The sequence below is a fragment of the Panthera leo genome, chromosome A2 (genome assembly GCF_018350215.1).
Source record: "Panthera leo isolate Ple1 chromosome A2, P.leo_Ple1_pat1.1, whole genome shotgun sequence".
In the NCBI taxonomy this organism is placed as follows: Eukaryota; Metazoa; Chordata; class Mammalia; order Carnivora; family Felidae; genus Panthera; species Panthera leo.
In genome coordinates, this window is record NC_056680.1 from 11,545,132 (window position 1) to 11,562,579 (window position 17,448).

Here is a 17,448-nt window from a genome sequence, read left to right on the forward strand (position 1 = left end):
CAGTGAGTTCCTTGCTGCAGCCCACTGGCCTCTGGCTCCTGGAGGATGCTACCCTCATTCAGCCCCAGGGCCTTTGCACGTGAGGCTCACTTTGCTTACAATGCTCCAGTTCGTCTTCCTATCAGTCAGGGATCACACAAACACCACTTCCTCCTAGAAGCCTAGCCCTGACCACCCTCTTTAAACTAGATTCCCAGTCCCTCCCTGTGAGCTCATTCCATTCACCATGATCCTTACCTGATATTATCTTATTCATTTGTTTATTTATTGTTGCCTCCCCCCCCCCCCCCATGGAAACTGCAGGAGGGCAGAAGCCTCTCTTACTCAGTACTGCGTCCCCAGGGCTGAGATCAGTGCCTGGCACATAGCATTCAGGTGTTCAGTAAATGTCAGCCAACCTATTGACCATTGGGTTTCTTATTAGAAAGAAATTTTCTTTCCTCCTACACTGGATCACAAGGATGAATACCTGTTTATGTTCAGCATCCAAGTCCTGGGAAGCTCCCCAAATGGGCCACAGGAGTTAAAAAATCCTGACTCTATGGGGCACCTGGGGGCTCAGTCGGTTAAGCACCCAACTTTACTCAGGTGGTGATCTCACGGTTCTTGGGTTCGAGCCCCGTATCGGGCTCTGTGCTGACAGCTCAGAGCCTGGAGCCTACTTCAGATTCTGTGTCTCCCTCTCTCTGCCCCTCACCGGCTCACGTTCTCTCCCTCTCTCTCCAAAATAAATAAATATTTAAAAAAAAAATTTAAATCCTGACTCTGTTCCCATTAGGCTGTGTGACTTTGGGCAAGTTACTGGCTCTCTCTGGGATTCCAATTTGTAAAAACAAAGTTCTTAACCTCCCTTTCCCCCTCAAAATCTGGTAAAAGCTATGGCTCCAGGTGTCTCCTGAAAAGATGAACTCATGCTTTTGCACATGATTTTAAGGGATTTAAAGAGCCCCCAAAGTCCAACGCTGGATTCCCTTGGGAAGCTTGGGAAGGGGGCATAGGCTCCTGGAAGAGGGGGCTATTGCGACTGGGTTTTGAGGGATAAATAGGATCTGGTCTGGCAGGGAAGGGCATTCCAGCAGAGGAAACAGCTTTCGGGCATTTGAGGGAGGGAGGAGAAATAATCACCCACGTTTACACAACCTTTGCCACTCAGTCCCTCCAGGGCGGCTGTGCCCGGCCAGAGCCACAGGCTACTTCCCCTCCCCCCTTCCCCCCGCCGGGCTCCTCCTGCCGCTCTTGCGCCCCCTTTGGTCGGAGCGTTTTATTGCAGCCAGAGGGAGCCGGTTGGAAATCTCAAGTAGGGAGGGCCGCCTAAGTCAGCCTCCTGCTGGGCTCAGAGCCCTGCGCGGCGCCACCTTTCCCGGAGGAAAACCCGAAGTCCTCCCAGTGGCCCATCAGGTCCAGCACGATCTGTCCTGCCGCCTCCCAGCCCTCGTCTGCTCCCACTCTCGCCCTTGCTGCCTCTGCTCCCGCCTCACTGGGCTCTTGGCCGTTTCTTCAGGCACAGTGAGCCTCAGGATCTTTGCACAAGTTGTGCCCTCTGCCTGGAACACTCCACCTCCAGTGAAACCCTTCTCTCCCTTCCCGTCTCTGCTCAAACAGCACCTCAGAAAGGCCTTCCTCATCTCCTTACCTTGCTGGATTTTCCTCCATAGCACATGTCACACGGAATGACCTTTTTGCTTCTGTATTTCTGGTTATGCTTTCTTTAATCTCCAGAAAGCAGGGATGTGCCTGGTCCTCCCTGGGTACTTGGTGTCTGTTGAATGAGTAGGTGCTGTGTGTCCCCTGGGGCTGGGGAAAAGGGAGGGAAATTTGAAAGACCCTGTCTACCTGCCTAGAGCTCACAGCTAAAGGAACCATTCCAAGAGTGATCTGATTGTGACTGAGGACTCCCAGGGGCTGTGGCTGCATCCAGTGTGGGCTTAAACTGAACCCAGAAGTTAGGGAACCCCTCAGAGAAAACGGACTTTGCGCTGATACCTGAAAGATAAGTAGGAGTTAGCTGAGCAGGTGAGAGGGAATAGAATTCCAAGCAGAGGGAAATTCCGAGCATGTGCAGCAAGCAAAGCCTTTGAGGGGAAAGATAACCTTGAAGGGTTTGGCAAAATGGTTGCAAATGGCCGTGAGCAAGAGTGTGGTGAGTGATGAATTGGAAGGAGTTGTTTGCTCCACCATTCACCCCACACCCTGGAACTGCTCTGGTCTTTGTTTCAAGTCTCTGAATTATCTTTTGCCTTGTCTCCACCCTTCTGCCCCCTATTTTGTATCCTGGGAGGCTGGCTTGTATGAATCACTCAACCCTTGCCTTATGGCTTCTGGTTGGGTTCCGCCAATAGGGAGCCACAGCAGGCACTGGAGGGAGGGAGGAGACTGCGGTCCGGGTATTAATATCTGATCTCCTCTCCTGTGTGGTCCACGCAGGCTGGCTGTGTCCCTCAACCGACAACTCCTGCCAGGTAGTCTTCTCCAGCAACTGCTTTCGCCCCATTAGCCCCCGCACCTCTGGGGTGGTAAAGGTTCCTGGCTGCGCTGTCTTTTTGAAATAGTACTTTTGTTCATCTCTTTCCAAATTACCCCATTTGAGTGTTCTGTTTCCTGCTGGAACTCTCTCTTATTTTATTGGGGTGAAATTCACGTAATATAAAGTTAACCATCTTAAAGGATATAATTCGGCGGCATTGGCACATTCACAAATATTGCCGAACCATCACTTTTGCCCAGTGGCAAAAATTTTCCATCGCCCCAAGAGGAGACCCTGTACTCATTCTCCTTGGATACGGCCTCACTCCTCACAGCCTCCCCCCTCCCCCCGCTTCGATCCCTAATGTGCTCACCATCTCTATGGATTTACTGATTCTGGAAATTTCACAGAAACGGAATCATCCAATGTGTGACCTTTTGGGTCTGATGTTTTGGAGTTTCGTCCATGGTGTAGTAGGTCTCAAGGCTTCATTCCTTTTTATGACTGAGTAATGCTCCCCCGCACGGACGGGCCCCATTTCCTCAGCCCCTCATCCGTTGATGGTCGCTGGGTTGTTTCCACCTTTGTGGGCATGCGTGTACGGGTGAACACGCAGGGACATTGAGTCCCTGTTTTCGACTCTTTCGGTTACATACTTAAGGAACTGAGTTTCTGGCTCATATGGTAATTCCATTTTTAGCTTTTCGAGGCACGGACTGATTTTTCATAGTGGCTGCTTTCCCGGAAGTCTGCCGTGAGCTTCTGGATGCCCAGGAAACTCCCTTCCCCTCACTCCCGCCGTGTTCCTCCTTGGTCCACTTGAACACACTTTTCTGGTACCGTCTCCCTAATCTGGCCGCCGCCCCCGTGTCCTCTCCTCCCACTTAGGTTGCTGTTTGTTGATTGCTGCCAGGCTGAGGATTCTGGTGCCTGGGAACCGCAGAGCCCTGTCCCTTCCTAGGGCCTGGGCCCTTTGACCTCTGGGCCCAGGCCAAGGGGATTGTTCCTATCACCACGCTTCCTCAACCTCCCAGATGTGGCTCATCTCCTGCAGCTCTGTGCTTCTGCCTATCCCGTCTCTAAACGTAGCTGTGATTGGTGCTTCTGTCTCCCCATTCTCTTATCTGTCCACCTCCTCTGACCCGCCCCCCCCCCCCCAACCCCCAGGCATCCAAGTCTTCCCAAGACAGCTGACTCAGTCAGAGGTGCACTTCTCAGGATGGGCCCAGCCGCCTCCCGCCTCGCCTCCCGGTGCCTCTCCTTGGCAGACAGGATTTCTCAGCTTCAGCACTGCTGACATCTGGGGCCAGATCATTCCCTGGGGGTGGGGGGTGGGGCCGTCCTGTGCCTTTAGCAGCATCTCTGGCCTCTGCCCACTAGCTCCTCCCCCTCCACAGCATGACAACAAAAAGTATCTCTGGACATTGCCAAACGTCCCCGGGGGGGGGGGGGGGGGCAATCTGCCTCAGTTGAGAAGGGCTGGGATAGCCCAAATCAAAGCACAAACTCGAAGTGCGGTTAGTTGTCTAGCCTGTGCTCCGTGCCAGGCATGGGGCTGAGGACCCTGTAAACACCACTTCATTTCGTGGTCATCTCCTTCATTTTATCTGTATAGGGACAGAGGCTTCCGGTGGCCACGTGACTTGCCCAGGGTAACACGGCCAGGGAGCCTACTGTGGTCAGTGCCTCCTCATTCCCAGGCCCTTCAACTTGCTTCTCCTTCCTTGTCCCCATCTCTCTGAGGGCAGGGAAGCTGGGCTGACACCCTCTCCTCTCCTCCTCTCCTCCACTGTTGCCCAGAACCTCACATTCCAGCCTGTCACCAATGCAGACATTCCCCACATCCTTAAAAAATCCACATTGCCCCCCAAATCAATAAACTCCAGTGTTCCTTAAAACAAACCCATTAAAGGGGGCTCTTCTCCTGCTCAGGCACCACCCATGGCTCCCCATTGCCCACCAGATCAACACTCAGCCACTTGGACTGGCTTTCAATGCCCTTCCCTTCCATGCCTGCCCTCCTCCTCACCTCTCACATCCCAAGGCCAGAGAAAGCCACCTGCCCAGCCACACCCTTGGGTTTCTCTGTGCCCAAGCCCCACCCCCTCTCCTGCACCTGTTGAAATCCAACCTCTCCCTGAAGTCCCAGCTCAGATGTCACATCCTTCACGTAGCCTTCCCTTCTGCCTCCGTCCAAGCAGCAAAGCTTCAATTATTTGTATTGTCTCTTCTTCACTTAGAAACACCGCCCCCTCTCACCCTTACAGAGGGCCCAGCGCCTAATGAGAGAACACTACTGAACCGAAGAGGGTTAAAGACTTCAGCCAAGTTTACCACCTGCCGGGATAAGGGGGCCTCTTACACTGGCTTTAAAATTCCCTCCTTCAAGTTTTCAAGTTTCGAGCCCTCTGTGTCTGGTTTTCTGGGATTTAGGAGAGATTGGTGTGCTAGTATTTCCCAAAGTTGCATTTAGGAATCTTCCATTTTTGTCTTAATCCACCAGACAGATGGCTTCTGATGTTGAAATTTGTCACTCAATCATCTGCCACCACTTTCCATCTACCTATTACTTTTTTTTTTTATTACTTAATAATTTTCTTTCAGTGGTCTTGCTTTCGAGCCTTTTTTCTTTTTTCTTTAAGTTTTTTATTTATTTACATAATCTCTACACCCCATGTGGGGCTCGAACTCACCGCCTCAAGATCAAGAGCCACATGCTCTTCTGACTGAGCTGGCCAGGGGCCCCTAAGCCTTATTTATTTTAAAGCAAAATGTATACAATGATCATTATATCCACAAGGGTGTAGATTTGGTGTCCAGGGTGAGTCTATTTTTTTCTTCTTCTACGAGTCAAAACAAATCTCTCATTTAACATAAATGTATCAAAGAGAAAATGAATAGACACAACTTCTCCATGTGCTATCTAAAATTACTAAGGTACTTTGTATCATGCTTTGGACACTCGTATCAGACTTTGGGAATGAGCCAGAGTATCTTCCCTGTGGTTCAGACTTATGAAAATTCATGTATTTATTCACTCACTCGCTCATTCTTTTCTTCCCCAGCTTTATGAAGGTAGAACTGACAAAGACAAATTTGAGGGGTACAACGTGACTCAACATTTATTTTTGTTTTTCAGGTTTCAGCCGGCCACCTGACACCCAGGTCAAATAGCAGCATCCCCCTCGGCCCCATTGCAAAAACCTGTTACATGCCTTCCCTGGTAAAAATTTCCTGCTGGATATGTTTTCTTTATTTTCTGTTTTCTCCACTTCAGCTTCAGATCCACAACGACAAGGATTTGGGCTGTTTTTATTCTCTGCCATATTCCCAGCCCTTAGAACCACACTTGCATCTTTCAACAGCAGGTCCGGGGGCGCCTGGGTGGCTCAGTCGATTGGGTGTCTGACTTCGGCTCAGGTCATGATCTCACAGTTGGTGAGTTCGAGCCCCGCGTCGGGCTCTGTGCTGACAGCTCAGAGCCCGGAGCCTGCTTCCCATTCTGTGTCTCCCTCTCTCTCTGCCCTTCCCCCATTCACGCTCTGTCTCTATGTGTCTCTCAAAAATGAATAAACATTAAAAAACAAAGAACAAAAAACAGCAGGTCTGACCCGCTGCACAGATGTATTCCAAGCGCCATCTAGCCCGGCACCAGCTGATCCTGGGGACTCACCCTCAAGGAGACCCTGGTCTCAGGGGGGAGTCAAAGCCAGCTAAAGCAGGACTTGCCTGATTGAAGGTTGCTTGTGGATCGGGCGGGGAAGCCGCAGCTTTCTCTGAACTAGGGCATGCTGAACATGGAATTGGTGGTCAGGATTTGCTGGTGAGGAAGAAGGCTGGAAACTCCATGGTGGCTAATAACGGCAGTCAGCACTTACCTAGCACTTACTGTGTGCTAAAATTCAGAAGTGCTCCCTACACCCTGAAGCAGGGTTTCTCAACCTCACCACTATTGACATTAGGGCTGGATCATTCTGTCTCTCTCTCTCTCTCTCTCTGTTTTTAAATAGGCTTCATACCCAGTGTGGAGTCTGACGCGGGGCTTGAACTCACGATCCTGAGGCCAATACCTGAGCTGAGATCGAGAGTCAGATGCTCACCCGACTGAGCCACCCAGGTGCCCCAAGATCATTCTCTTTGGCGAGGGGCCATCCTGTGAGTGCATTGTAAGGTGTTTATCAGCATTCCTGGCCTCTACCCACTAGAGGCCAGCGGTACCCCAGCGTCCAGCTGTGATGGCCAAAGTGTCTTCAGACATTGTCAGATTGTCTCTTGAGGGACAGGATTGCCTTGGGTGACAATCTTCTGAGGTGGGTACACAGTAACCGATAAAGCCACCCGAACCCTCTGCCTCCAGAGCCCATAGTGTTATGTGGCTTTGACTGTGGCTGTAACCCCTGGCCCTGTCCTCTGAGAGTCCAGCACAGCTCCGGGCCTGCTCCACCCCCTGGCTCCCATCCCCCAGGCTAACCAGCCCCATGATCAGACTTCCCACCTGGTTGGCCCCCAAAGCCAGGAGGGGATCACCCGTTGTCTGTAACAGGATCAAGAATTTATTTCTGACAGATCGAAAGGCTTTGGAATGGTCATCCTGGGGAAAACAGTCTGAACTTCCTTGCCCTTTCTTCAGTTTCCTAATGGTTCGCTGTGGTTTTAGCTTTGGAACTCACTGAGAGGAGGGCGATGTCTCCTTACAGCTTCAGGCTTCTCAGTGTCTGGTCTGGCTCCTGCCTGAACCCAGCCAGTCGTGCCTCTCCTCCAGCTGCCAGCATCTGCCTTAGTTTCCCCAGATGAGCCTGCAATTATGGTCGGAGGCTTTGATCTCTCTAATCTCCTGTGGCTTTTTACATTTTTTCTTTGACAGATACTACCTGGGTGTCCAGTATGCACCATGCCATTTGGCCCTGTGGAGGCAGTGGAGAGCCAACGGCCAGCTGTGATTCCTCCCATCTGTCTGCCCACTTGCCCAGATCAGTCACCCACCCACCCACTGACACGGGCATCTCTTCCAAATCCGGGGCGGGACTGACCCTGTCTGGATCTATCTGGAGCAGATAAACTGGCCAAGGACAACATCTTAGTGGGATGGTCGAGTTGGCTGACGGTGGGTGGGTGGGTGGGGGTGAGAGGAGCAGGACCAGAGTCTGGTGCGGCTTGTTGAGGCTGGAGGTCTTCCTGGAGGAAGAGGCTGCAGCTGCTAGTAGAGCCCCAGGAGGGTGGGTTGAATCCAGAGGGAGCAGAACGGCTGGCTCCCCAGGGCCGATGGAGCCTGAGGATTCCTGGGGCCGCGTGGGGCGTCAGGGTTGCTGGCTTAGGGACCCCTGTCCAAGCGTGGGAGCAGGTCCTGACGTGTGGGCTTTGAGGGTGCTGGTGCAAGAGGAGGGTGTTAAGGAGCGGGCCTGAGGGGGGGGGGGGGGATCTGGGCACTAAGTGGAGCCAGGCATGGGCAGAGGGGCAGGGAGTGTGGTGGTTTGGGGATGCTGGGTGTTCAAGCCTTTGTGTCTCCAATGTCTCTTTCGCTGTCTCTGTCTGCGGCTTTTTCTCCATCTCTCCACCTGTCGGTCTCTCCATCCCCGGCTCTGCGTCTTTCCCTTTCCGTCGCTCTCCACGCATCCACGACTCTGTCTCTGGTTCTCTCCGTCTCTGGGGGCCTAGCCTCGGTCCCCGCCCAGAGGCTGGCGAGGCCGGGGGCGGGCCGGGGGCGGGCCTCGCGGCGGGGCCGGGCGGGGTTAAAGGGCCCGGCCGCCGGACGGCGCGGTCAGAACCGAGGTTGCGGTGCGGTCGGATCTGGATCCCGGATCGAGAGGCCGAGGCCGAGGCCGAGACCCGCGAGGTGAGTGCGCGCGGGGGGGCGGTAACCCGAGCACGGCCGGGGCGCTGCGCTGTAACCCGAGGCGCCCGGCAGGCGCGGGTGCTGTCAGCGGGGACGCGAGGGGCTGGGGGCAGCCCGCCCCGGGAATCCCCACGACCCAGGCGGCGGCGGCGGCGGCGGCGGCGGCGGCGGCGGCGGCGGGTCCCAGAGGCTCCTCCTGGGGGGACGTGGGCGTGTCCCCGACGGCCGCCGCTTTTGGGCGCAGTTGTTTTGAGCGCGCCCCTCGGAGTCCTGGGTACATCCTTCTCCCCGGGTTTCCGTGATGGGAAGGGACCTCAGGAAGAGCCCCCTCCCCATCAGGACCTCTCGGGCGGATCCAGGCCCTGCCCTGTGCCGCAGGGCGGACCGGAGTCACTCCACAGCGTCTCCCTCAGGGACTTTACGCTAGTGATCCGGGTGCCTTCACCGTCCCTCTCCCCACCCATGGCAGGCACAGAGCCTGAAAAGAGGAGATGCCCTCCTGGGCCCCCAGAGTTGGCTGTGAGGGTTGTGTGAGGTCCCGCGGTTGGTACCAGCTGACGTTTGTTGGATGCCGGAGGGATGTATGCTCCCTGGTGTCCAAGGGGCTGGCCCTCCCCGCTTGGACCACGTGAGGCGGCTGAGACCTGCCAACTGGGGAGTCTCAGGCTGGAGGTGGGAGGGAGACGGGGAGACAGTGGGGGAGCTGGGATTTGAACAAACCGGCCCTGTGTGACCCCAACATCCTGTGCACTTTCCAATGGCCCCGGCCTCTCTGCATAGCCCAGCTTGGGTTTCTGAGCGGTAACATTAGCCCTGGACTGGTGTCCAGTGGTGACCTGGGTTGGTATCCACAGAGGGGCTTGGATGACTCCGCAGACGGAGAAGGCAGCCCCCTCCCGCCTCCCTGGCAAGCCTGGGACCCCATTCTCCAAATCCCAGATGACTGGGCAAGCACTAACGGATATGGTGCCAGCCCCAACAGCAAGGAGAGGCACCTTTGATCGGGGGCTTGCCGTGTGCCAAGCCCTGAGCTGAGCACATTAAAAATGTGGCATTGTTATCAAAGCCCTGTGAAGTGGGTAATATAGTTCCTGTCTTACATGTGAGGAAATTGAGGCTCAGAGAGGTGCAGACATTCACCTGAGGTCACACAGCTCTGAGGTGGAGCTTTGTGGAATCCTTTCCGAGGCTCGTGTCCAAGTGCTGAGATGGTGGGCAGAGGCAATTGCAGTTCTGGGATGGTCTAGATTACTGGTGGTTCGTAAACTTCTTTTTCTGTCAGGATCTCCTTTGGGCCGAGGAAGCTGTGGGCGACAGCCTACAGTGTGCCCACAGCTGCGGCGAGGCCCTCCTTCCCACCTCGATTTGCCAGCTTGGCTCTGCCCTCAGAACTGCTCCTGCAGCCCCTTCTCCGAACCCCAGAAATCGGGGGTAAGCCCCCTCTCAGCTCAGACTTCTAGGGTCTGGCACTTTGGGAGAATAGGAGTCTCTGGGGTCAGGCAGCTCTTTGGCATAGAGAGGGTGTTTGGTTGGCATGAGCAGGGAGAGGAGGCAGGCTGTTTTGACTACTGGCTTCCAGAGTGAGTGAAGGGCAGGGCTAGGATGTGGGGCAGTGGAGCCAGGGCAGTGGAGCCAGTGTTGGGTGCTTGGATGACAGGTGGGTCCCAGGACCTGCAGTTCAAGGAGAGGCAACATGTGTGATTTCTGGTGGTGTGCGTGTCCGGGGTGTGTGTGTGGGGGGGGGCATGGTCGTGTCCTGCATTCCTTCTCAGGAGCCCACACACCTTGTATGACAAGTCCCTGACTGGCGGCCGGGCTAACCTGACAAACCAGCGCTCCTTGGGCGTGGGCCACGGAACCAGTCGCGGGCTCCTCCGTTTTCAGATAATGCCGGCCCCAGCAGGACAGGCGGGGCCACCTCTGCTGGGGTGGGGCTGCTGGGTGCCCTTGCCTGGTGTCTGATGCTCTGAAGTTTGCCAGCCTCTCACAGCATCCTGAGAGTGTCAGCCTTGCGTTTATCTCGCTCCCATAAACTAGTAAATAATAGAAGCAGGAATAATGGCTAAAATCTTGCATACCGCCTACCAGACCTCATCTCACTGAAGTGTCCCAAGCAACCTTTAAGGGGTGGCTCCTGCTATTGTTAACCCATTTCACAGATTGGCGCATGGAAGCTGGGGGTGGGGACTAGACTACTCAAGGCTGCTGACTTGGGGGAATCACAGGGCCGCGACTGGGACCCAGGCTGGTTTGAGTCAAAGATGCACATTTGAAATTTTTTTTTAATACTTATTTTTGAGAGACAGAGAGAAAGAGAGAGTGAGTGGGGGAGGGGCAGAGAGAGAGGGAGACATAGAATCGGAAGCAGGCTCCAGGCTCTGAGCTGTCAGCACAGAGCCCGACGCGGGGCTCGAACCCACGAACCGTGAGATCATGACCTGAGCAAAGCTGGGTGTTTAGCCAACTGAGCCACCCAGGCGCCCCAAAGATGCACATTTTAAAAGACGATGCAATCGGGAAACAAATTTTCATTTTATTTTTAATTTTTTTAAGTTGAAGTGCAATACGGGGGGTATAGGGAAGTGCACATTCTGCAACTGGGCAGTTCAGGAGTGTTTGCGAATTGAACCCACACGTGTCACCAGCACTCAAGTCACGAAAGGAAACGACTGTCTGAACCCCCAGAACACCTTGTCCCCAATTAAAGCATCTTAATTCATTTTTCCTTAATTTCAAATAATTAACTTTTTTAAAAAGATTTTTTTTATCTTTTTAGGTAATCTCTACACCCAACGTGGGGCTCAATCTCACAACCCTGAGATCAAGAGTCGCATGCTCTACCCACTGAGCTGGCCAGGCAACCCTCAAACAATTAATTTTTTTATTTATTAAAAAAAATGTTTTAAATGTTTATTATTATTATTATTTTTTTTTTTTGAGAGAGAGAGAGAGAGAGAGAGAGAGAGAGAGAGAGAGAGAACACGAGCAGGGGAGGGGCAGAGAGAAGGAGACACAGAATCTGAATTAGGCTCCAGGCTCTGAGCTGTCAACAGACAAACCATGAGATCATGACCTAAGCCAAAGTCGTCGACACTGACTGAGCCACCCAGGCACCCCGCAATTAATACTTTATTTTATTTTATTCTTTATTTTTTAATGTTTATTTATATTTGAGAGAGAGAGGGAGAGGGGGAGAGAGAGAGAGAGAGAGAGAGAATGAGAGCGTGTGCATGAGCAGGGGAGGGGCAGAGAGAGAGAGAGAGGGAGACACAGAATCCGAAGCAGGCTCCAGGCTCTGAGCTGTCAGCACAGAGCCCGACGCGGGGCTCGAACTCACAGACCGTGAGATCATGACCTGGGCTGATGTTGGACACTCAACCGACTGAGCCACCCAAGGCGCCCCCAGGCTTATTTTTTCATTTGAGTGGCATCTTTGTTAAAAAATTTTTTTTTACATTTATTCATTTTTGAGAGACAGAGAGAGACAGAGCACAAGTGGGGGAGGGGCAGGGAGAGAGGGACACACAGAACCCGAAGCAGGCTCCAGGCTCTGAGCTGTCAGCACAAGAGCCCGACGCGGGGCTCGAACTCACGGACTGGGAGATCATGACCTGAGCCGAAGTCAGACGCTTAATCGACTGAGCCACCCAGGCACCCCTTTTCATGACCAAGTAATATTCCATCACACGAATATATCACATGATACTTATCCATTCATTCATTGATGGACATTTGGATTGTTTCCACCTTTGGGCTATTCTGAATAGTGCTGCTATTCATATTCATATACAAGTATCTGAGGATGTTTTACATTCTTTAGTTTTAATTTTAATTTTATTTTATTTGAGAGAGAGAGAGAGAGAGAGAGAGAGAGAGAGAGAGAGAGAGAGAGGTGGAGGACCAGAGGGAGAAAGAATGAGAATCTTAAGCAGGCTCCACAGCCAGCATGGAGTCTGATGCAGGGCTCGACCCCATGCCTGGCATCGTGACCTGAGCCGAAATCAAGAGTCGGACGCTCAACCGACTGAGCCACACAGGCGCCCCTGCATTCTTTTGACTATATACCTAGGAGTGGAATTTCCAGGTCACATGAAAATTCTATGTTTAGCTTTTTGAGGAACTGCGAAGCTATTTCTCAAAGCGGCTGCACTGCTTCAAAGGTTTTTGCAGCACTTTCTTTTGGGGGGGGGGGGTGCTGGCAGGAGTGCTCTTGCTGGGGGTGGGCGAGTGGAACCCAGCTGCAGAAAGAGAGGATTTAACTTCCCCAAGGCACTATTTATTGAGCTCCTCCCCGAAGCATCAGATGGACTTCTTGATATTGTTTCCATTTCATAGATGAGAAGACTGAGGCTCCCAGGGTGACAGCCAGCTGGGGATCCAGTGTGTGCTCTTTCTGCTTGGAGCAGCCTGTCCTGGGAAAAGCCGCAGCCCACGTCCCGCATAGGGGGGTGGGCATGGCGGTTCAGAGCTCCCTCCCTCCTGTGCACCTGCCTTCCTGGGGCAGGGTCTCCTCTTTGAGGGCTGGTGCTTTCTCTTGTTTCCGTTCCTCCCCATTTCAGTATTTCAGGAAGACATTTCCTTTGTCAGGATATCAGCTGGGATTGTTCTGGGCGGGGGTGGGGGTTCTTGCTGTGACTCTACTCAGAAGAACCCCAGCTGCCTCGAAGGGCTCCTGGGAAGATGAAAGAAATGGCTGAGAAAGCCACTGGACACAGAAGGTGCTCAATAAAGGAGGTGGCTGATTGTGGTGAAAAGCAGAGGTGGTCCGGGAGGATGAGGAGGGGCCCTTGTGGGCAGAGCTGGGGGAAAGGCATGCCAGGTTGGAGGGAACAGCACGTGCAAAGGCTCTGAAGCGGGAATGAATTTGGCCTGTGGCCAGAGTGGCTGGAGTTGAGTCAGCAGCGGGGAGAGCCGTGGGAGAGGCTGGAGGGGTCCACAGGGGCCGGGCGCACAGGGCGTCTCAGTCCGTGGGAAGGAATCTGAATTGTGTTCAGCATAATGGGGAGGACTTTGAACAGGGGAAGGCTGTGATCTAATTTTAGGGAGATCCCTTTGGCTGCTGGGTGGAGAATGGACTGCTGGGGGAGGGGCGGGAGGGAACCCGGGAGACCAAGGGGAGGAGGCCACTGCAGTGGTGGCCTGACGTGGGTTGAGGTGATGGGGATGGGGAAACGTGAATGAGAGTGAAAGATATTTACGATACACTACTGGCAGGACCTGGCAACGAACTGGGTGTGGGCAGAGAGGGAGGAAGGAGGTGAGGTGAATGTGAGGGTCTGAGATATGCCCCTGGAGGCCATCCAGGAGGTGGTGTCATCAAGACATGGGAGGCATCTCAGAGACAGGGTCACAAAAGCCATGGGAGGGGGTGAGCTCCCCAGGGCGTATACATGGAGAGAGAGGAAGCGATGACTCAGGACCAGCTCTAAGGAATCCAACGTTTATAGCTTGGGTGAAAGGGTCCGAAACATCCTGAGAAGGGGGATCTTTATGGCTGAAGTGGAGGATGGGCGGGGGTGGTCAGCTCCTCAAGGGCTTTGGATGCCAGACTGAGGGCAGTGGGGAGCCATGGATGGTGTTAGAGCAGGAGAGTGACGGACCTTCAGAAAGGTGACTGTGGTGTCTGGAGTGGCAGCCAGACTACAGCCAGGTTGCCCAGGGGTTAGAGGTGACCCAGAGGTCTTGGGCCTGCCAAAGCGGTGACCCCACCCTGGGCCACACGCAGGAAAAGGTCACACTGGGGTGGACCCAAAGATCATCTTTTACAGTCACCCCCAGTTTCAGATAGGGAAACTGAGGCCTAGGCCACACAGCCAGTCCGTGGAGTCAGGATTAGAACCCAGCTACATGTGGGTGCCTGGGTGACTCAGTCGGTTAAGCGTCCTAATTCGGCTCAGGTCATGATCTCACAGTCCGTGAGTTCAAGCCCCGCGTCGGGCTCTTGTGCTGACAGCTCAGAGCTTGGAGCCTGTTTCCGATTCTGTGTCTCCCTCTCTCTCTGCCCCTCCCCTGCTCACGCTCTGTCTCTCTCTCTCTCTCTCTCTCTCTCAAAAATAAATAAACATTAAAAAAAAAATAAAACCTTAGGGGCACCTGGGTGACTCAGTCGGTTAAGCATCCAACTTTTAATTTCGGCTCAGGTTCTGATCTCACGGCTTGTGGGTTTGAGCCCCACATCAGGCTCTGCGCTGACAGCACGGAGCCTGCTTGGGATTCTCTATCTCTGCCCCTTCCCCACTCTCGCTTTCTCTCTCTCTCTGTCTCAAAAAAAATATATATATATGTATTAAAAAGACCCCAACTACGTGCGTGTGTGTGCAGATGTGCATTTAATGAGAAAGCCCAGTTCTTCACTCAGCTGTCTGCCCAGAGAGCCTTCCCCCAAGAGACACACACAGGCCACCTCATCTGGAGGGATCGGTCTGTACCCTCTTACTCCGTGTATTTGTTTCCTGTGGCTGCTGTGACGAATTACCACGAACTGGGTGGCTTGAAACAGCACACTTTCATTCTCTCAGAGTTCTGGAGGCCAGGAGTCTGAAACCCAGGTGAGGGCAGGGCCGTGCTCCCTCTGGAGGTTCTAGGGCAGAATCTGCTCCCTGCCTCTCCCAGCTTCTAGTGGTTCCAGGGTGCCTGGGCTGGCGGCCGCATCCCTCCAGTGTCTGCCTTCATCTTTCCACGGCCTTCTTCTCTTCTGTGTGTTGAGTCTCCCTCGGCCTCTCTCTTATGAGGAGATTTGCGATTCCAGTTGGGACCAACCTAGACAATCCAATCCCGGATAATCTTCTCATCTCTAGTCCCGTCTGCAAAGACTCTGGCAGTTAAGATCACATTCCCATGTTCCAGAGACCTGATCTCTTTGGGGGACCAGTATTCAGCCACCTCTATCTCTGCTTTACCTCCTTCGAGACATGCAGTCTTTTTTTTTTTTTTTAATGTTTATTTATTTATTTGGGGGGGGGGTTGTAGAGAGAGAGAGAGAGAGAGAGGGAGAGAGAGAGAATCCCAAGCAGGCTCTGCACCGTCAGCGCAGAGCTCAACACAGGGCTTGATCTCACAAACTGTGGGATCATGACCTGAGCCGAGATCAAGGGTGGGATGCTTAACCGACTGTGCCACACAGGTGTCCCCCGCCCCCCAGTCTTAACCATTTTCAGTGAACAGTTCAGTGGCCTTAAGTACATTCACACTGTTGTGCAGCCATCACCACCATCCACGTCCAGAGCTTTTCTGTCTTCTTCAATTAAAACTCTGACTCCCTATCCCCCCTCCCGCCGGTCCTGGTGCCCGCCATTCTGCTTCCTGTCTCTGAACCTGCCTCCTCTGGGGACCTCCTATACGTGGGATCACAGAGCATTTGTTTTTTGTGTCTCTTATTTCACTTAACGTAATGTCCTTGAGGTCCATCCATGTTGTAGCCTGCGTCAGATTTCCCTTTTTATGGCCGAATAATATTCCAGTGTATGGATAGGCCACAGTATGTGTGTCTGTTCTTTTCTTGGGCACTTGGGCTGCCTCTACCTTTTGGCCCTTGTGACTAATGCTGCTGTGAACATGGGTGTGCAAATATCTGTTTGAGTCCCTGCTTTCACTTCTTTTGGGGATCTATCCAGAGGTGGGATTGCTGGATCATATGGTGGTTCTATGTTTAATATTTTGAGGAACCACCACACTGTTTTCCACAGCAAAGCCGCACCATTTTACATCCCCACGAGCAAGGCATCAGGGTTCAAGGTTTCTCCGCATCCTTGCCAACACTTGTTATTCCCTTTCTGTCTCTCCTTGGTACCAGACACCCTAATGAGTGGTCATGTCAATTGCATGGCTGGTAGTGTAAGTCAGACCGTCCCAATGGGACTCTCCAAATTTGGTGATGATGCACCCAGCTGTTTTCCCAGGATGTGGTAACCAATAGAAACTTCACATCTTCTGCGTGGATGATACAGTTGGTCATTGGCTGGTGGAAAAGCCAGTGACTCTGAGCCCCTAATGGAGGGAACCATGGGCCGGTGGGGGGGGGGGTGGGGGGGACTGGGGACTCAGGTGAGGACCTGGAGGGTAGGGTTCCTTTAGCTGTGTTGCCCAAGGAGGTGGGGCACAGAGAGAACCCTTGGGTGTCTGGACTAAGGGGAAAGGAGAGACGAGGGCAAGATCCAACCATTTTCAGCAATCTCCTCGACACTGTCTGAGATCTGTGGGCCCCCAATGTGATTGAGTTTGGCCTTTGGTAGGGGTTCAGGGGGCCTCTGTCAGCTCCCATCTCTCTTGAGTTAGAGGAACAGAGATTGAGTTGTGCAAACAATGGAGAGAATGGTAGGACCCAACTCCAAGGCCCACTTTAAGGCACCATAAAATGAGGCATGTACATCCCTGAGTGTGGAGCATGGCACATTGCAATGCTCTATACCTGGTCACTGTGTCATTAATATTATTATTATTATTTTTTATTTTTTTTTAATTTTTTTAATGTTTATTTTTGAGACAGAGAGAGACAGAGCATGGACAGGGGAGGGTCAGAGAGAGAGGGAGACACAGAATTCGAAGCAGGCTCCAGGCTCTATACTGTCAGCACAGAGCCCGATGTGGGGCTCGAACTCACCAACCGTGAGATCATGTCCTGAGCCGAAGTCGAACGCTCAACAGACTGAGCCCCTATTTTCTCTTTCTTATGACTTTCTCAACAACATTTTCTTCTCTGCAGCTTATTTTCTTGTAAGAATACAGTATATAATACATGTAACATTCAAAATATGTGTTAATTGGCCGTTAATGTTATCAGTAAGGCTTCCAGTCAACAGTAGGCTATGAGCAGTTCAGTTTTGCGGGGGGTCAAACGTTACACATGGAATTCTGGCTGCACAGGGCTTGGGACCCCCCTAACCCCTGCATTGTTCAAGGCTCAACTGTACTTTAAAACGGTTCGTTTCGTGTTGGGTGAATCTCACCTCAAGTGAATAGAGAAAAAGAGGGAAGACAGGGAAGGAAGGCAGCTAATAGAGAAAGTTTCTTCTGTGGGCAGTCGGAGTTTAATCCTGCTGTGGAAGCCTGGGAGTGCATGTGAAACTCCCATCTCAGGGTCATTGCCCCAAGGGGAGGAGGTAGTTATCTGGCAATATTCATCCGTCATTGGTTAAGAGCTGCTTTCGGCGTG

The 17,448-nt window shown here is 52.8% G+C and overlaps 1 protein-coding gene across 1 annotated transcript in view; it reads left to right on the forward strand.

Moving 5' to 3' along the window:
* The first annotated feature begins 8,192 nt into the window (after positions 1-8,192).
* LOC122214102 (cytochrome P450 4F22) overlaps positions 8,193-17,448 on the forward strand; it is a 28,909-nt gene continuing 19,653 nt past the window's right edge. The window contains exon 1 of the mRNA XM_042928760.1: positions 8,193-8,297. The gene's annotated coding sequence lies outside the window, so the exon portion shown is untranslated. The remainder of the gene's footprint in view (positions 8,298-17,448) is intronic.